Here is a 22,077-nt window from a genome sequence, read left to right on the forward strand (position 1 = left end):
GCATTAAATATTTATCAAGTTAATATCTACCAAAGTATTTTATTTATGCTCAAATAATAGCTCGGAATTGCTCCAACTTGTTTTACTAATAACCTTTTTCAAGTCAGCACCAACAGATACACCGATGCGGTAGCATTGAATCAAGCTTTTGTTTTATCTTTGGAAAAAGTAATTAATAAATATTATATTTAAAGTTTTAAATATTGAAAAACCGTTTTAATATTATTTAAAAAATGTTGGGCCAAAGTTATGTTGGATTGGGATACATTTGGTCCATATCTCTAAACCATATGTTTCTTATGCATTGGATTTGATTAAAGTTAAACTAATGAAAATTATTAAATGCATGTTTCTTATGTATATTTGTCATGAATGTCATGTATGTCATATATGTTTCTCATGTATATTTGCATTAAATTTTACCTTTTTGGAATTTGAAGGGAAATAAGCGAACTTAACATTGTAATATTCAGAATATTTGGTTACACGCTGTTCTTCCGCTCTTATTTATTTTTATCTATTTATATGACAAGTTAAACTTTCTTTTTAGAAATGACATCCACTCATAACTGATTAATAAAAACATTTTTTTTCTGAATAACCCTCTACTGCATCAAAAATTTTTACTAAATGCTGTTCAAAACCATTCCTCCACTGAAAATTCGTGCCCGCCCCGCATTTTTAATATGTGAGCCTTTCAGTTGTTATTGTTTTTTTTTTTGTAGATCTAGGTACACAATACTTTTTTGAGTCTCTTTGGGTTAGTAAATCAGACCTATTAGAATCCAAACAAAAAAAGGGACTTTTTTATTCATCATCTTTTTCAATATACACCGCAGTTTTAAACAATTTCTTTTAGCAGTGAGAACAAATAATTTTCAAATTTGTACTAAAATAAAGTTTGCAAATAATAAAATTAGTAATCACATAAAATAACAAATTATTAAAAATTCATATAACAAATCTTTTAAAAATAAAACAAACTACTTTTTAAATATCCAAGTTTTAAACGCACAAAATTTATTACAAGGATTTATAAAGATTTTTTTTCAAACCATTATTTTTAAATAACAAAGTAAATATTAAAAACAAACAACTAAACCATAAGAGAACAAAAATCGAGGACAAAAAATCGAAAACGAAAATGTTTCGTCAAAAGTAATAAGCACAGCAGCTACTGTTAACGTCTTGCGGTTGGAAATGTCGTACTGTTAACGTCTTGCGGTTGGAAATGTCGTACTGTTAACTTCTTGCATTTGGAAAAAAATTATAATTTCAATAAATTTTAGATTTATATGTGCATAAATTAAAAAAAAGATGTTTAAAATCAAAACATGTAGTTTTGACAAGTGGGCCCCAAGTTACATATTTTGATATTCATATTTACTAATTGGAGAATATGAATATTCTTCATGGGGCATATTCCCTAAGTTAAGGAACTTTGGCATAGCGACGATCATGTGTTAAAGTTACCCCAAATCTGGGCTAAAGTTGTAATAAACGCATAAAGCAACATCAGTTTGTAAACAGCAAAAGTAAATAAGTTTATATACTAAGAATACTTTTAACAACTTATTAAAGTTAAATAAAAACTCACTAACCAGCCGAAGATTCGGCACAAGTTAAAGTAGGAAGACAACCAAAGACAACACTTCTTAAAAACTGAGATAGGGAACTACTGCAGAGGTGGTAAACAGTTATATTACGCGTTCATCCAAAAAGTGATGCATAAACTAAATCAATATTTTGATCATTATGTTAAAATACAGTACATTACAACTATTTCCAACTTTGGGCTAAAATTACCCTCAAAGGGTCAATGTTACCTCATCTTACGGAAATACTATATAAATAATCTTAAAATATTTATGTGTGTTTTACAAGTTTGCTTCTTAAATTTTTAGTTTAATTTATACTTTTAAGCTTCTCGATGAAAAGGTTTTTCTTTATTTTCTGCGAGTTTCCTTACAACTAGATAGTTTTATTATAATCTATTATAAATATATTTTCAATGACAACCACGAGCATATTTTTTGTAGTTTGACAAGTAAGTTTTTTTGTTTGTGTTTAATAGATTTAAAGTATAAAATTGTGGAGCAATTTTGCCACAGAATAATGAAATAGTTTTACAGTTGAGCGAGATACAATCTTAAAGCCAATTTTTAATGCCTTAGGTGATGGTTTACCATCATTTTTGATTTTTAAGGAGAAACTCCTTCCGGATGTCTCCGAGTTCCCAACAGGAACCTCTTTAAAATGTAGAATGTGTGATATTGAGCATGACACTTTTATTTAACTCTTTAAATTGTAAACCGTGTTGAGCAAGACAATATTGTTATTACACTACAGTAACAAAATATTTTTTACATTAGTAACGACTGGACTTTTAGAAGATTATGAGGATCTTGTCATGAAGCCCTTTATAATATATGGTTAAGTTTTGATAAAAATACAATGTCTGTAGCGAAATAATAACACACCTTTGTGCAAAAATATTTAAAAAGCAGGATAAAATATTAAAAAGCCTAGTTAAAATGTTAAACCAAATAATATACAAAAAAAAAAAAAAAACAATTAAAAATAAATCAAGATATTTTTGATTAAAAATTTTTTTAAGTTTCTGTTTGAATGAAGCAAAAGTCAGTTGTGTGAAAAAATCAAAATTTGGTAAGACTATTTTGTTCCAGAGGTAAGTACCTCGGTTAGAAACAGAAAACTGGTTTTGTTTTTATGGCAAAAAGAGGCAATAAGATTGTTATTAAATTGAAGATTATATTGGTTTCTAGGTTTCATACAATAAAGATTTTGTAATAAATTTGGCGACAAATTTTCTCTACATTTAAATATGAAGCATAAAATATAAAGGACATTTAATAGTTAATATACTTTTAAAGCATTCATTTCTTTAAAAAGTTGTTTCGTATGAAAAAACCGATCCTTAAAATTTATTGCGCGAGATACGTGTTTCTAATGAAGGTAAAGAAATTTTGGCTTTGTTCTATGAGTGCTTCCCCATACAATATTCGTGCAGTTTATATGACAATGTATAAATGAATAGTATAATTGTGTTAACTGGTGTTTACCTTATATTTATTGTTATAATAATATATATAATTAATTATTAATATAATATATTATTGATTATTTAATGCATTTCAATACTCACTAACAAAAGATATGAAAAAATGTTCACTCTATTTAGATGCATATAAAAGTTTGGAATTTGTTTGGAATGTTCTTTGTCTTTTTGGAAGATGTCAAACTCTGTCCCCTTAACAATATTGAATTAGTATGGTCACCTCCACACAGTAGTCATAGTCTGCAACTGCTGAACACACACTATAATAGAGAAATAAAAGAAAAATGATAAGAGACTTTGTCTAAGCAACTCTCGATCGGATCATCAATCTCTTTACCTCGCGATCAACTTTTATTTTTCAACAATGTATGAAAAGAGATGTTTGTGAAAAGAAGACTTTTTGTAAATGCATTTGCTTATTCTGGGGTGTATCCTCTCCGTATCACTGTAAAGGAATACGAATGTAAAAAAAGGGGAATTATTCAGAGATAGTAACAACTTTCAGCTAGAAGATAGAAATTTTTTCATTATTAAGAACAATTATTTTTTCTCCAAAGAAACTTTCTAACCCAACTCACACAAAATCTCACTCGGCACACATAACTGAAAACATTCAAAAGCTAAAGAAGAAAAAAAAAAATTGAAAGAATAGAAAATCTCTAGATAATTTTCCGATCAAAAACTATCAAGTGACTTAAAAAATAGGAAGTTCTCGTCCAATCAAATAAGAGCAAATGACTCAATGAAGAGAAAGTTCGTATCCCATAGTTTGAAATTATTATCAAGTTAAATGTGCATGCGGTGTAGCATGGGCGGGTTCATCGAAAGACTTACTCCAATGCTTTTCTTTTCATGGATAGCCATGCGAAAATTAAGAACATTCTGCGCATCATCATGTGTACAGAATGTTCTTAATTTGGTAAAGTAGCATAAATATTTAACTCTTTTAAATTGGTGAAATCAACCCACAACAGGCGAAATCCCCCCATGTAAGTGCGTAATGCAAATTGTAATTCATGAAGATAAAAAAAAATTTTTTTTTGAATTTTTTTTATGCAGATAAAAAAAATTAATGAAAAAATTTTTTTTTTATTTTCATAAAAAAAATTTTTGAATTTTTTTTATGCAAATAAAAATGTGCCGTTCGGCGCATTTTTATTTGCATAGAATAAATTATTAAATAAAACAAAGTCGGCCGACATAAAAATCCTGATGTGTGAAAATAAGGAATCATTTCTTTAATGCTGTTCAAATAAGCTTGCCAATCTCCTATGCGTTTAGTTCTTATAAACTCCTTTGCAATGGACACCATATTAAAATATTGAATCCATAGTTTTGGTTGTAGGTCCTTTTTTAAATTCTTATATTTTTTTATTGAATTGATTAAGCAATGTTTCAAATGTTTCATTGTTGTTACCACTTTATATATCACTTATTGAAATTATGTAATTTATTCGTGATAAATTATCTTTGTGTAACCGTATTTTTGTGTAACTGAATTTTTTTGGGTAACAATTTGAATGATACTTATTATGTGAAGCGTGTTTTTACCATCTTAAGTTTTTACATTTATATCTGCATTGTGGGCAACATATTTAATAAATGTGCAAGTTTGTGGTGATAGGATAAAAGATGAATGGTGAAGAAATACATGACAGTGTCATTGTAGAATGCGCATTAACCAAAAGATAAAAAGGTTTGTGTATGACTCTTCAAACTGTTGATTCAGAAAAACTTAGAAACCCAATTATATTTTAAGTTTAACCAGGCCAAACAGCAGACATAGTATTTCAAATGTTGTAATTTAGATCGTTTATGTTTAAGAAATGTTTTGGAATATTGCAGTTATTATCAAACATTATGCGGTAGTGGTGTAGTGGTAGAGCGCTTGCTTCGTGAGCTAGAGTTTCCAAGTTAGATTCCCACCACGTCCCTGGTAGTACCGCGCTCAATTACTTTCCCCGCGCAGCGGCCTTTTTCGCCAAGGTTTGTGTTTCGGAGTTATAGAGTGGAGTTGAAAGAGGGTTATAACTACAAGTAGCCTCCTCATCTGCAGTGGCCTTCTCGGCCTTGGGGAGGTGAATTTAAAAAAAAAAAAAAAAAATTCAATCACTTCAAACATTTAACTTTTTATTTCAATTCACCTCCCCAAGGCTAAGAAGACCACTACAGTCGAGGAGGCTACTTTTAGCTGTGGTTACAACTCTCTCTAAACACTATAACTCCAAAACACAAACTTTGATAAACAAAGGCCCTGCACGGAGAAATAAATTGAGCGCGGCACTGCCAGGGACGTGGTGGGTATCGAACTTGGCGAGGGAGATTTGTTATTATCAAGTACTAATGATTGGATGCCTTCTCCAATAGTTGTTGCCATAGCTTTTAAGATTTAAATTGTTCTTTTACTTTATTTTGACTTATCTTTTTATACCAAACTTGGTTAAAAAAAACGCGCTGATTGTTGACGGTTTTCAAGTGATTATAGAACCATACTTCAACTACAATTGTATCTTAATTGTTATGTTATCTAAGTTTTGAAAATATTTTTAGTTCTTCTAATTACAAATGACAATCATCAATAATTTTAATGTATGTAAATATTTCTTCCATTGCATCATTTGTAGATTACTCTTTTATGTCGACTAATTTTACCTTAAATAGTTGATCTGAAGAAAGAATTATAACAACTATCATGGTACTTAGTCTCAGCAGTAGCTAAATCATTTTCATTCTTAATGCGTGCAGTAATATTTTTTTCAATCTCATTAGATATATGGTACGAGGAGGACTGATTTTGGATAAACTGGCTTGATCCATATGTTGGTGCGTTTTAAATGCGTTGGTGCTTTTTAAATAGTCGCCTTCGGAGTATGTATTTTACGGCACTGCATGAGTTGTCATAGACGTCCGACTATATAGGTATTTGAGGAATACGTTATTTTTATGAACACTAAAATCAATTCAAAAAAACAACAAAATAATCAAAACAAAAAAAAAGTCTTTCTTCCACGATCAGCAACAACTGTTTTAAAGTTTACTACAAATAAAACATAGTTGCGACATTTTAAAAGTTATATTACACAGTACAAATCGTAATAGAAAAACATTGTTGAATAACTACTACGCATATTCACAAACGAACGTTCATAAAAGTCAGACAAAATATCGTTTAAGACTAACTAAATGCGCGTTAATTGGTATTTAGCAAAAAATACCAAAAGTATTTAATACATCAACAACAATAACAACAAAAAGCCATATATTTACCAGAAATATAGATAGTTTACATAAGAATGTTATAAGTTACAAAAAATATATGTACAGTCTGGATGGTTCACTCTCCTAAAGCTAGGCTAAATCGAGGAGAGCGACCATGAACAACAACAAAAAAAATGAAAATAAAATAAATAATACAATCACAGAAGGTTGCTATCAGTCAACCTTCATATTTATATCTTTTACGTTTTCTATGGTGATATATCTTTTATCGCAAGTGATACAACTGTTGTTTCTATTTATTTTAATTTGGTTTTGGGAGCATGTTTTTTAATGTTGTTAAAAGGAATTGATTTTAATTTATTTTGAATTTGATTCCAGTCCATTAATGCAGAGTATTTAAAGGAATGTTTACTGTAGGATTTTGTATTATATGTTTGCACATTCAGTGCACCTCTAAAAGAATTTCTTGTAAGTTGACAGCTAATTACACTGCATAGAGTAAACCGTTTATTAAATATATGAAGTACCTTTTTGTTTAGACAGCTGCGAATAAATAAACAATTTTCAATTTTGATTATATCATGCACTTTTAAAATTTGTAATGCATTAAAAGATATGAATGTATTTGAGTTTTTTGGTAAAATTCAATAATCCTGATTGCTTTTTTCTGCATAATAAATAGGCGATTTAGAATACTTATGTTTTGACTCCATGATAGAAGGCCATATGTGAGTTGAGAGTGAAACAAAGCATAATAAATAGATTTTAAAGTTTTTACCCACGTAGTTTACAAATTTTTTTGCGCCAAAGTTTTTTCCCATTTGATTTAATTTTGAGCTGCTGATCTAATTTTTTGTGATGACTTTTAAATAATATTAAATCAGTTTATTTGGAGTTATAATAACTTATAATATCCTCCAAAACTAGAAGAATTATTAAAAAAAGCCTTTGTAGGAAATAAAAGCCGTTAAAATAATTATAAAGCAATTTTAATTTAAAAATCTCTAATATAAATATTATTTACTAAAAAATATGGAGAATATTCTTTTTTTCTCACTTGCATGACTCTGATTTATTTGTTTTTTTATATGAATACAAAACAGTATAAAATTGTAACATTTAAAAACATAAGGAACTTTTATCTTAATAACGAGGATTTTGAACAGCACTGCAATTTGTTGAACAAGTGTTGAACAGCACTGCAATTTAATCATAAATTGTTCATTTTAAATTGTGAGTTTAATTAAAAAAGACATAGCAATTTATAATTAGACCTTATTGTTATTTAAAATGCTACTAATCTTGTTTAGTAGAAACTTCAATTAAAGCTATAATTGAAAGACGACAAAGTAGCACATAGTTAATAACCACATAGTTAATAAACATATAGTCTGTATCTAAATATCTAAAAAGCAGAACTTTTTATTTTAATCATTTTTTATTCTATATCCATAAACACTATAACATTGCAACTACAGATAAACAATAAATAAATTAAAAAATTATGTTTTTTTTCTAGGATGGATACCAGAGTAAAAAATATTCTTATTAATAAATTGTCATATGATTGGAAAAAATTTGCACGTTTTACAGCTTTCAGTGATGACTTGGATACTGTTATTGATCAAATAGATAGTTATTGATAATAGATAGTTATTGATTGGATACTGTTATTGATCAAATAGAAGATGAAAAAGGATATGAGTCTAGAATGAAATCTTTCCTTTTAAAACTTTATGAATGCCACCCAAATGAATATAAAAGCTTTGTAAAAAAATCACTGAAACATGAAAAGAAATAACGTTCTTCGAGATATGGTTTAAGATTTAGGTTGAATTTTTATATTTAAATTTTGTATTTAGTAAATTATTTATTTTGTTTTATTTACTAAATTACTCTTTGTATGTTAAATGAATTTTAGGTAATAATAGATATTTATTTTAAAGGACATTATATTTTTATACTTACCAAGTATCAAATAAACCACAAACGGTAAAATACAGCTGTTAAATAATCTTTCCAAATAATGTTGATAATTCAAGTGAAGTTAGGGGCATAAATGATGATAGTGATTTTTCCTGGTTTTTTGTTTTTGAGACAAGTGTGCTACCAATGTGCCATGGCTCCTCATTTGAATAAGGACTCCTTAAAAATGGTGTTAATTTTTTTACCCCCTTCCTAAAATAAAATTAGAGTTGCATATTTACTATCAACTTTTTTATGGTATTATTTTTTTATGGTATTACTTTAATTTTTTTATCAATTTTTTTTAAGTCTGCTCATAAATTTTTTTTGAAGTGTAAAGGGACAGATACAGTAAAAGTAAAAGAGCATCATTAGGGCATCTTGAAAAAAAATTGCATAAATATGACTATAGCTAGGCTCAAATTAGGTTATAACAAATTGTGATATCTAAAAAAAACTATTATTATCACTTAACTTAATAGTTGTTGTTTATTAAAAAATACTTATATATTGATCTTGAATTTATGATATAAAGTCTAATTATAAAACTAAATTATTACTATTATCATGGTTATTATTATTATTATTATTATATATTGAATACTATGTTTTTTTTAAAAGTCAATCACCTCCCCAAGGCTTTCAAGTCCAATGCAGTTGAAGAGGCAATTTTATTTGTAGTTACAGCTCTCTCTCAAATTCAGCCCTCAGAAATAGGGTCAGCAATACCAACCTAACTGCCAACCTAAAAGTGTTTGAGGTCGGCAAAAAATTGCCGACCTCTTTTCTATGTTTTATGGTAAGGCCTTTGTATCAATTTTTTTTTGCCGACCTGATGCCGACCTCTAAAAGATTGAGAATGGCAAATTATTGGCGACCTCATTTTTCCTAATTCTGAGGGTTGTAACTCTATAACTCTGAAACACAAACCTTGACAAACAAGACCTCTGCGCAGAGAAACAAGTTGAGTCACTATGAGGGATGTGTTTTGGATCAATCTCAAAACTTCTCGCTTATGATGTGAGTGCTTTAACACTACATCACTACCTCATGGTTTGAACTTTAACATTATAATCATCAGGTAAAAGTAGAAAAAGCATAATCTACAATGTACAATGTATATCATGTACAATGTACAATGCTGTTACCCTACCAAAAAATCCACACAAAAAAAAGTTTTTTTTTAATAATTATGTATTTAATATGCCCCTACTTTTTATGGTTTTTAAAAGCGGTCTGTATTATCCAGTGGTCTCAAGGTGTGGTTTAAACATCTAAGATATATCTTGAGCTCTAATTTATTGGAATATTTAAATTGTTTTTTGATATTGTTTTTTGCATAGTTTATTTAGATTAATTATTGTAAAAAACACTTTAACATTTGTGAAATAATTCAATTTGTTAATTAAAAATAAATAAATGGTTTTTAAAAAATAGTAAAATTTCTTTTTTAATGAAAAACTTTTAATTAAATATGATTTAAAAAATTAAAAATTTAAATATGAAGGAATGTAATATGGTTTTGCAATACTTTTAAAAGAAATATTTATTTCCTTTTTATTTGCCAGCTAGATTCAACCAGGGTAAAATGGGTATAAAATTTAGATTTACTGAATTTTAATTTTAAAATTTTTTACATTTAACCTATTGAGAAATAAAATAAAATTAGAGAGAATATTTTTATTTTATAATTTATTAGATAGGGTTTATACCCATTTTATCCCATGGTATACGCAATTTACACCGGGGTGCGGGGTAAAATGGGTAAGGATTCTGATGGTAAAACATAAACGTTTTAAATAAAAATAGTTTAAAACAACTGCACTTTTCTAAAATTTTATTCAAACTTATACAAAATTACACTTTTTGTGATCAAAATTTGGAAAGAGTACATTTTACAGCACATATATATATTTGAGTAGTACATAGTATGACTCTACTGGTGACTTTGTCAGAAACTTCACAGTGCACAGTCCTTTATCTAGGGTTTCAATTACAAGTTAATAGAACTCATAATTTATTTTTTTACCAGGATACTTCACTAGCCCAACAATTACATTGAATTTGTGGTTTTATTCAGGGACTTTCTCAATCTCTTCAGTCATTATTTCTTTTCAATCTGCCTTTTTCTTCATTAATCAGCCTGGTTGCAACATCCTCTATGGTTAAGGCTTCTCCAACCTTTCCATGCACTCTTTTTCTTTTTCTTCCAGCATTACTAGCTGCATCCATGTTATTTTGTATACAACTTGGTTTCAAAATTGCCAGATGCAGTAGATATAACAAAAATTCCCAATTACTACTTTTTTGAATAAAAATTATTTTACTGTCAGAAAATTAATAAGTGCATTTGTAACAGTTGTAAAATTAACAAACTGCTCCACCCATTTTACCCTAGCTACTCATTTTAACCTAGTTGACCTTAATTCATTACATAAAAACATTTGAGTTTTAAAAAAGTCTCCATAAAAGTGTATAATCAACATATAAACTACATTTTTTGTTTTAAGAAAAGAAAAGTGTTTTTGTTAAAGATTAGTTATTTTACTTATGGAATTAAAACTTTGTTTCTTATTCAAAATCTTTTTATGCTTGTATGACACAAGTTTTTTTTTATAAACACAAATTATATTTACAAATGTAGTTCATTAAATAAGGGGTAAACAGATTCTATCTGTTGACCAGCCTTGCACCTCTTTTTCATCTATTAGGCTGGTGCAGATGTATTTTTAATACATTGTTTCCAGTTTAGGATGTTGAACGCTGGATCTTCTTGACTCAATACATGGGTTTTGCTTGTGTCTCTGTTTTTATGGCTAGGAAACTCATTCTGTTATCTCCTAATGAGGGTGCAGCTCTAAAGCTCAGTTATATGGTTCTGAGGCCGGCTGGTAGTCAAGTTTCCCGAACTCTGCGGTAGCTCTTAGAGAGGCTGATTCTATCAACAGCTGTAAAATATCAGAGTACTAACAGTGCCATATTGCGCATGGATGGTGTCCCTGTTCTTACTTTTGGTGTGCATTGTTAAAACCATATTTGGAGCCCTTTGTTACGGCTTAGGATTTATTAACACTAATGAGGCAAATGCTCGGACTATTAAATAATTATCTCTTGCAAAGTTTAACAGACCTACTTGCTCTTTGTGAGACTAATTTGAGTTCAGCTGTCTCATTTTGTGATCTTAATGTTAATGGTTATCTTCTTATAATTTGTAAAGACTCCAATAGTCACATGCTTGGCCTGGGCATTTACATTCGTAAGAATTCACCTATTTGTCGGGAAACTAGGTTTGAATCCACAGACTATTCTTTTCTTTTTTTTTTGCTTTCGTTTAGCCCCACTTCACTCTATTCATTTTGATCAAATTAACCACTTAACTTTATCTCTCATCTTGAATTTAATAATTTACTTTCTGATCACCAATATGGATTTCAATCTTCTTGTTCTACAGCTGATTTGCTAACAGTAATAACCAATAGGTTTTATCGTGCATCAGATAAAAGTGGAGAGGTTTAAGTCTATCGCTCTTGACATTTCTAAAGCTTTTGATAAAGTTTGACACGCTGGTCTTCTCCATAAGCTTTCTTCTTTCAGTGTATCTGGTAACATCTTTAAGATTATTGAGTCCTTCCTTTCCAATCGCAGTATAAAAGTTGTCCTCGATGGACAACACTCTTCTTCATACCCTGTAACTTCAGGGGTTACCCAAGGTTTGATCCTTGGCCCTATACTCTTTTTAATTTACATTAACGATCTTCCAGATATTTTCACATCTAAGGTGGCATTGTTCGCTGATGATACTAACATTTATTCTTGTCATGATAAGAAGCCAATACTTTCTGATTACTTGGAGGGGTCATTTGAGCTTCAAAAGGATCTCACTTCAGCTACAGCATGGGGCTCACAGTGGCTGGTGAACTTTAATTCAGATAAAACTCAATTTTTTTCAGCCAATCATTATGGCAATAATTTAGATCTTCCTATATTTATGAACGGTAATGTACTCGATGAGTCATCTACCCTTTATCTTCTAGGATTAACTCTTACTTCTGATCTTTCTTGGAAACCGTATATCAAATCCATTGCAAAATTAGCATCTGCTAAGGTTGCATCTCTTTATCGCGCTCACCACTTTCTTAATCCAGATTCTATTATTTATTTCTAGAAATCTCAAATCTGTCCTTGTATGGAATACTGTTGCCGTATCTGGGGCGGTTCTTCTAATGATGCCCTTTCTCTTTTAGACAAGGTACAAAAATGCATTGTAAACATAGTTGGACCTGCTCTTGCAGCCAACCTATCACATTGTCGTAATGTTGTTCCTCTTTTTCTTTTCTACAAATACTATAATTTGCACTGCTCTAAAGAGCTAGTATCTCTTGTGCCATCTACTAAAATTCATCCTCGTGTTACTCGTCATTCAATGAAGTCTCATTCTTTTACTGTGACTGTTCCTAAGTGCTCCAAAAACTCTTATTTGTCTAGTTTTTTTCCTTTAACATCAGTTCTTTGGAATTCGCTTCCTTCCTCTTGGTTTCCTGATTCATAGAATTTGCAATCTTTTAAGTCACTTTATCTTGCTCTACAAACTTCATCTTTTCTCTTCCAGTAACTTCCAACTCCTATAGTGGTTGCTTACAGCCTTGTTGGAAGCAAAAAAAAAAAAATGATCAAAAAACAATAAAAAATCTTGTGATAAAGTAAAAAAAAAAGATTATTTTGTAATATATAAACATTTAATGGAAATAATAAAGAAAAATAATTTTTTTCATTTGTAATTTTTGTTATAGTTATTGTTCAAAAGAAGGTTTAAACCCAGTGTTAAATTAAATGTAATTACAGTATTTTAAAATATACTAACAACGCAATTTTCAACAATATAAAAATCATTCTTTAAATTCATATAATTCCGTACTTATATAAAAAAATAAAAAATATGCAACATTTATAAAGTTCACCGTTATTATTATAGTTATAAAAAATAATGTGCGGCTAATAAAAATGGCAACTTTTTTTTTACGTATTTGCAAGCCTTCCTAGGAAATGTGTGCATTCGCAGGCCTTGTTTGTCCATGTTTAAAGTAATTTTTTGAAACAACTTGACTACGTCTTTTTACAGCCGGAGTTTTAAAAATTTGTGGCAAAATAAAGGTATAAGAAACTACGGAGAATAAAACAGTAATACTCAAAGAAAGGAAACGAATACTATACAAAATAGAAAATCTAAATAAAATAAAATAAAAAAATTTAAAATATCAAGAAAATTTTGTTAAAAAAATTAAATATTATACCTAAAAATTTTACTGTTTTTGTCTTCTTTTTTTTTTAAGGCGTTTGTTGTTTTCCACTACCGAGTTTAATACAATGGAAAAGAAAGGCAGATACAACTTGAGAAAAAAGGCAGATAAGAATTTAACAAAAACAAAAATATTATTTGATATAAAATTTATTTATGACTTTCGTTAGTCAGTATATTAAGAAAATACTTTATTATTTACGCTAATAATAGGGACAATTTTTAAATTTGTTTTTCAAACGTTTTTGCTAAACTTTACTGTTTTTATCAATGCACAGGAAAGCGAAAAACTAATCGCTATGTACTGGTAAAAAAAAAATTAATTTTTTAAAAAGTTTTCTATTTAAGAAAATAAAAAGTCATTTAAACTAATATTTAAATAAAAAATATTTGGTAGTTTTTACTACCCCCATTTTAATAGTCTTCACTTTTGTTGGATTCTCCAAATTGAGCATTTAAACCCGATAGTTTATTTAATAAAAACTTATAAAACAAAAAATTGATTACAAAATAAAAAGTATGCATACAACAATGCCTCAGAATGGAAAAAAAACATAAATGATGGTGTAAACATAATTTTTGTTGTGATTAAATAATAAACATCTCTTCAGAGTTGCGTCTATTATTACTGGCATTTCGATGAGGATAAGCTCTAATAACTAGTTTATCCCATCAGGCTAACCTCATCGCCACTTATGTTTTACCCTGCAATATATGCCTATTCCATACTGCAGTAAAAAAGGACTCACTACAAATAGCCAAAACCCAACCATCCCCCAAATTTGTAAAGCACCAATATTTTTTTGATGATATGGTATTAAAAGTGCAGATCTGCTAAACAAACAAAAATAAAAATAACTAAATAAATCACTTACCTTACCACCAAAAGAAAACATGAAAACACAAATTAAAATTCTAATAGAAACACAAAAATACTAATAAATTTATTTTAAAGACACATAAAACCAAATAGGTACTTTTAGCATAAATAAACCCAATCAGAAAGCAGTATACCCCATTAAATCTTTTTTAAAAATCAACAAAACAATAGTCTTCAATAAACTCCAACGCTGTCATAGATACCTCATTAATTGGTTATTTTTATTGCATATTTTTTGGACCTCTAGTAATTATTATTTACTTTAGTAATTATTGTTTTCTTACAACGTTTTGATTTTACTTATAATACTTAGATTAACTTGTGTTTAGACAAACAATAAATTAAAATATGTAAGTTTTGACTGTCATTATTTTTGCAGTCATTAGTTGTTGCATTATGATAAATTAATTGTTTCATTAAAACACTGATTATGATTTTTAATAAAATAAGAATTTGAAGACAATATTTTTGGTCTTCAAGTTAAACATATTTAACAATTCACTCCACTTAATTCGCACCTTGTACAATATTTTATAACAGGGTAAATAAGAGATAAGTAGATGTAGAGATAAGTAGATGTAGAGATAAGTAGATAAGAATAAGAGATAAGTAGATGGATATAAAATTCTCAAGTCACTGCAAAACCCAAGTTGTTATGGAAGAGAAATCAGATTCAAGATTTTGTGCCTGTTCTAACAATCAAAAAGTTATGACTTTTTCTCAAGACTTTTTGTCAAGGAGTAAATAATTGTGTTTTCAGCAAATAATTGTGTTGTCAGCAAATAGTGCCACTTTAAATGTAAGATCGTTGGTAATATATTTGATATAGTTGATAAACAATAAAGGGTCGAGGATAGACAATTTTGGTACCCCCGAAGTTACAGGAAATAAAGGAGAAAGATGGTCTAGAAGACAGCTTTAATATTGTGGCACAGCAGGACAAATTGTGTTTTTTCAGTGCCAAAATTATGTTTTTCAATTTTTTTATTATCATTGCAATTTAAGATATACAATGCATAAATAAGTATAATACTGTTAATAAGCAGTCATTACCATTACCATTACCAAATACCACAAAAAATGTTTTTAAACAAAAGCATTTTTCATAAAATAGCTTTTATTTTTAAATTTACACAGTTTAATATTATGGAACAGGATGGAAAGAACTAGTAGGTAATGTTGGTGTACGAAACATTTTAATATGCACACTGACAGAAAATTTTTGACAGCTACTGAATTTTTAGAAATAAATTTTTATGTAAACCTTTTTAAGTCTAATTTTAACTCTAATTGTTGTGTTTATCCAAACAAAATATTATTTTTTGTATATTTTTGTAACTTTAACTCGCATTTTAAATAAATATGCGATTCTCCAAAATAACCTCCTTTATTCAGGCTTGGACAGGAATGGCGTGTGATAGAGCGCTATTGTTGACCACGCAAATGATTTTATTTGTTGACAACTTGACTATGACATTTAGATGTTTTGATGATTTTTAAACATTCTAGAAATGCACTGAAAAAAGAAACACTAGCTAAACTTAAACTAGGAATTAAAAAAAAGTAATGATGAAAAAAGAAAACAATTTCTTAAGAAAAAAATATATAAGCACTCAAATAAAACTCAAAAAGTTAAACTCGAAGCAAAAGTTACTTTTTATTGCGTTTTTAATCGAGTTTAAAATAAATTACTTTAAAACTTATCTTTTAAACATTTTTTACGCATAACGCATTTACAAATTACCTCTAATGATTGTTTAATGAATGAACAAATTTATTTAAATTATTAAAAAGTCTTATATATATTATTTTTAAACTGTGTAAACATTTGCTTTTTCTGAAAAAATTTCACAAAAAAAAAAGAAAGTTTTAAAAAATACCGTAGTCTATTTAAAATAGTAATTTTAATCATTTAATACTCTGATTAATTTTTTTTTAATTAGTCAAGTTTAAAAAAAGTTCTATACAATTATTTGAAAAAATAGAAACAAAAGAATAAAGCAATTAAATCACTTCATTGCAATTGATTATTTAATTTAACTTATTCATAATTTAAAGTAACTTAAAAAGCTATCTTTCAAAAGATTTTCAGAAAGGCATGGAAAAATACTTTTAAATGTTTAAATTTGTCATAAAAAATACATGCCAACATAAAGAAAAATTATATATAACATTATTTTTTAATTTAATCAAAATGCGTTCATTTAAAATGAATGCATTTTGTGTTTTAAATCACTATAATTAGTTTTTTATTTTATTTAAAGCCTTCCCGTAAAATAAAAAGTTTAAAAAAGATCAATGATTAAAAGTTATTTATAATGTAACAGTTTTTTAAATTGCATTTATATTGTTAAAACATCAAAACCGCGGTGGTCAACTTAGAAGAAAATAAATTATAAACATGGTCAGTTACAGCGTGTGATGGCATGCTATTCCTGTCCAAGCCTGTTTATTCTTTATTAAAGCTACGGAAATCTTTGACTTGCTATTAATTAATTTACAAAGTGTTTCAAGTTGTATTGCATTTCATTTGCTAGCAATACATACCAATGGTTACTTATAAGAGATGGTTGCTCTTCTCGCACATTATTCTCAAGTTCTTCCTATAATAACTCAATAGGATTAAGATCAGGTGATTGTAGTGGCCATTCTATTATTTTTAGTACTTGCTGGCTTTAAAGATTTTGCAAACAACTTTTGCAAGATTTGGATAGTGTGTTTAGAATCATTGTTGTATATATCAATATTGGCAATGATTTTAAGGTATTTTGCCACTATCATACCCACTGTGCTGTAGTTAGAAAAAACACAAAAACACAATTTCAATTGACCTTATGGAGAAGGCCAGCATTGCACCTTTTGCTATCATAAGCTTTTGATATGTCAAGAGTAATAGAACAAATAGAACCTTTCTGTTACAGCAGTTAAATAGTTTTGTTATAATGGTTAATAAGTCTGCTGTTGAACTAAAGGATTGAAATCCGTATTGGTTGTCAATAAGATATTAGATAATAAGATTTTAGAAGTTTGTAAATTAAAGTCTTAAAGACCTTGCTAATAATATAGAGAAGAATGATAAGATTGATAGGGTCAGAGCATTCAAATATTTTAACTACAGTTGCCATTTTCCAGTAGGCAGGAAAAAAAGTTTCAGTTACGTTCTTGCTAAATAATTTAGAATCAACAAGAGTTCTGGACACTTTTTTATGTCTGTGATAGGAATATTGCCTGGACCACAAGCAGTAAATGAGTTAATGAGAGAAATAACTTTAGCAACAAGAAGTAATCTGGATGTCTAACAAGAAATTAACCTGTTTCTATGGAATTGCGCTAAGGTGTGGCCATTAGATTTAAGAGTGGTATTAGAGGAAAAATCATTTTTTTCAAATACCACTCTTAAATCTAATTTCAATGGACAGACAAAAGACATCAGTTCATGGAAAGTCACCAACAATCTTATTCAGTTATATGGTAGTAATAAGTAGTGATATAATAAGGTGTGTCTGAAAGAAAAGTATGAGATCATAGCATGGTCCAAATCACCATAGAGAGAACAATGAGAAACTAAACAAACTAGAGTTAGAAAAGAGATGCAAAGTGATTAGGGTTTTTTGGAAAATGAACCACAAAGTCAACTGAGTAAAAAATGGAGAAACACCTAAAAGTTATAATTCTTTTGTGCCAGCAGGGTCAGTTGTGCTTGAGTTGGGTTAGCTCCATTACAACTATAAGGTTGTAACATAAATAATAGTCTATTTAAAATGTTTATTTTCAAAGTTTTTTAAAAAAACTATAAAACTTGACAAATTTTAAAAACAAAAATTTTTTAATTTTTTCGTTTTTTATTACTTTAGAATCTTCATATTCAACACAAAAATTTTTCATTATGTTATCATTATTGGTACTGGTTTCAAGTTATCTTTTTTATAAATTAATATCAGGTTACTTTTGTTTTATATTTTTTTCCTTCATTTTTAAAGTGTTTTTTTTATAACATTTGATGTCATAATAAATTTATTTAATGTTTTTTAAAAGACAATGAATTTGATTAATTTTTACGTAAATTTATTGCAAAATTTATTTGATGATAAAAGTTGTATGGTTAAAATATTCAAATGAAAACTTAAATATGTTTATAAAAATTAAAAAGTTTAAGTAAAAGAAAAAAATTTTGAAACTTTTCTTATAAATTATCATCTTAAAAATTGCTTTTGATGTTTAATTTTGATGCTTGATTTTAAATTGTTATTGTTAAAAGCTGTACAAACCAATAATAAAAATTTACTGTGAGGTTGTTTTGTATAAATAAAAAACTTGTTTTGAATAAAAAGCAACTATATTGCTTTGCCATATTGTTTTACTGCTCTATTATATAGTTTTTATGGTTATTAATTTTAAGAGCATTTAAAATAAAACATGTTTTATTGTCAGTATAAACAGCCTATTTATGGGGGATTTGGCCATATATGCTTGATTTGAAAGCCCATAAATATATTAATACTACGTTTTATATTGGCATCTAACTTGAGTAAATTAGCATTACATGGCGTTGTTAAAAGAGCTGGATTTTATCAACATTGGCATTATTGTTTAAAAATGTAATAGTCATAGATTTAAAATGAAGATCGAGTGTTTATGAGGACAGAGAAAAAATAATGGATATAATATATAGAGTATAATTACAAAATCAATCAATAATTTTTATTGCACGACTATTAGTTATAATGTTTTAGTGTTAACTGAACAGTAGATAGTTCAGGAATTATAAATGCTATTTTGATATTTTGATACACAAAGTTTAATTTAAAAAAATTTTTTAATGTTATTTGCATTTATAAAAAACATTTAAAAGCATGAATCAGATTCTTTTTTAAACTTATTATATTTTAACTTGAAATTTTGATTGAAAAAACAAAACTTTAATTATTCTAGCGACAATTCCTTTTCAATTTTTTTTAATGAATAATTACTAATAGATTTTTTTTTTTTGCAAGGATAGATTTGTTAGTAAAACTTTTAGAAAAGCAAATTTTTTTAAATTGTTTTTTATCATTTCGAAAATATTCTAACTGCATAAAAAGGTCAGATAGCAAACTTGAGATTTCAACATAAGGCCTTTTTATTCCGTAGCTGTATAACAATTAAATAGTCAGGTGTTCTATAAAACAAACAATAATTAAATTTAAACTGAAAAGTTTTACTACTAGGAGTATTTTTTTAATATATGGAAATCAGGATTTATTTAAATAGATTTAGGATTGCAAGTTCCCATGTGACCGTCCAGATTGCCTAATTAAACCCATGGCCTGGTTACTTTGGCTTATTATAAACATTAAAAGTGATTTATGTGATGTAATAAATATTTTTTGCATCTGCTTCCAAAATAGTAAACAATTAGTTTTGAGACTGTCAGACAATGTTTGCATTTTTTAATGAAAAATATTAATATACTAGCGCTTAAAGTTTAACACTTAAAATCAGGTAATTAAAGAATTTAATTTTAAAATGCATAAATAAAGTGAATACAAAATTATATGTTGATTGTTTAAAGAAAATAATAAAATAGTTTTTTTTTTCCCAAAAAGTTCTTAAATAAAAAGCTATATGAAAAAGGTATATATGAAATTACTTCATAGCCTCTGGAGCCAAATTGCCACTGTGAATAGGGAGTTTTTCAAATATCTTTAAAAATTTAGATAATAAATATCATTTAAAAATAGTATAATTCAACAGCCAGATTGTTATGAAATGATTGAGCAATAGAAAATAATTATTGCTTTAGTAATTTATTAAAATAATTATTGCTTTAGTGATTTATTAAATGAATGATTTATGAAAATAATTATTGCTTTAGTAATTTATTAAAAAAATTGTACATTTGTAAAAATGTACAGTGGAAAAGGCTGATTCTCACTTAATTAATGATTTCCATTTAACTATGTACAGTAGAAAAGTGTAATGGCTATGCTTTTTTACTAAACATCCTTGAAATAGAAAAAATTAATATAAATATTTACATTATGATAAAATATTTATTAAAAAAAAGATTTTTTTGAATTACAAATAAAAATATACAAAATTAATTTAAATTGATTGATTCAATACTTTTTACAAAAATCCAAAACAAGTTGTTTAAAATGAATTTTATTTATGAGAAGGGGTTTAGGCAGCAAAATCTCCACACCTCTATCTGAGGAATGTGTGGTTGTATATCATAGAGTATTACAATCTATTTTTTTATAGAAATAATCATTATGAATTAAATGACTGCACTTTAATATTTTGTCTTGACTAAAATAATTGTGATAAACCAAAGATCATGTTAAGTATTAAAAAAAGACTGAGATTGAATAAAAGTAAGAATAAGAAAATTGTTTTAAGTAATTTTTAAGGAAATATAATCATTTTTAGTTTAAATGATTTTTAATGTGATTTAAAATTAAATTTAACTAGCTATCATGACCCGTACGATACTGGTCGTGGTAAGTCTGTTCCACACCTGACTATTTCTAAACTTGTTCTTAATTTGGTCTCTAAACTTTAGTTTATTCTAGTGAACAGAAAAAAAAAATCGATTTAAAGTTTTTGTCTTTTGGTTTACAATTAGTTTACAATACTTTAGAACTGTGCTTTTTACTTCAATATTTTTTACATAATAAAAGTATCTTTAACATATAAGGCAGTTGCGTAACATTTCTTCAGGTGTTTTTAGGAACTTATGGTATAATATTATTTTACCCTCTGATTATAATAGAGATAATAAAGATTTGAGAATACCTTATCGTGTGGTCAAAAATATAAAGTGAAATTTTATGTGGCCAAGTGTAACAAATCTTTAAAGACTCAGTATCAAGCATACCCGAATGAGTAAAGTCAGCAGCATTAAATTAAACATTAATTATATAGGACTAAAAGTTTGTGATAAATGACACTGCTTGACATTATGACATTACCAGGTTACTCCATTCTAAATGACACTGCTGCATTATGATCATATATATTTAACTGACAATATGTGGGTAGAAAACCTTTTTCAGGCCTTAAATTTCCAACATGATGCAAAATAATCCTATAGACCCTAAAACGGAAAGGGCCATTATTTGAGGGAGGAGCTATTTTGGTTGTGAAGGAAGCAAAAGATAAAGAGGAATTATAACTCCTTATGTGACTAAAAAATTTTGATTGAAAGGATGAACAATATGGTTTCCTGTCATTAAATCAGTTAAAAATGGATATGGAGAAAGTGGATATGGAGATAGAGGAGCTAATACAATCTTTCCTGAATGGCAGCACAAAAACGAATTTTATTTAAAAACTTCTTCACACCACAATACTGACAAATATGATTTAATAATTTCACTTCTTGATTTATCAGGGATAACTAAGCATCAAAGGAGTGTGTAAAACTTTTACTTTAAGGTTGAACTTTTAGTTTTCTTTCTTAACTTATCTATATTAAAGTCCAAGCAAATAAAACAAAGCATAATATAATTATCTACTTTATTCTAAATCTACTAATCATATTTAATTTACATGTTTTAAAATAATACATCAATATGTAAATTAATAATTATTGACAAAATATTATTAGTAACACCTGTTCCATAAAATTTGAGATTAACTTGAATTAGCGATATT

At 27.7% G+C, this 22,077-nt stretch overlaps 1 long non-coding RNA gene across 1 annotated transcript in view; it reads left to right on the forward strand.

Annotated features, from left to right (window-relative positions):
* Positions 1 to 7,815: 7,815 nt before the first annotated feature.
* Positions 7,816 to 22,077, forward strand: part of LOC136080887 (uncharacterized) — a 30,516-nt gene continuing 16,254 nt past the window's right edge. Inside the window, exons 1-2 of the long non-coding RNA XR_010638708.1 lie at positions 7,816 to 8,128; positions 18,294 to 18,380. This is a non-coding gene — a long non-coding RNA (uncharacterized LOC136080887). The remainder of the gene's footprint in view (positions 8,129 to 18,293; positions 18,381 to 22,077) is intronic.

This window comes from Hydra vulgaris, chromosome 05 (genome assembly GCF_038396675.1).
Source record: "Hydra vulgaris chromosome 05, alternate assembly HydraT2T_AEP".
Classification (NCBI taxonomy): Eukaryota; Metazoa; Cnidaria; class Hydrozoa; order Anthoathecata; family Hydridae; genus Hydra; species Hydra vulgaris.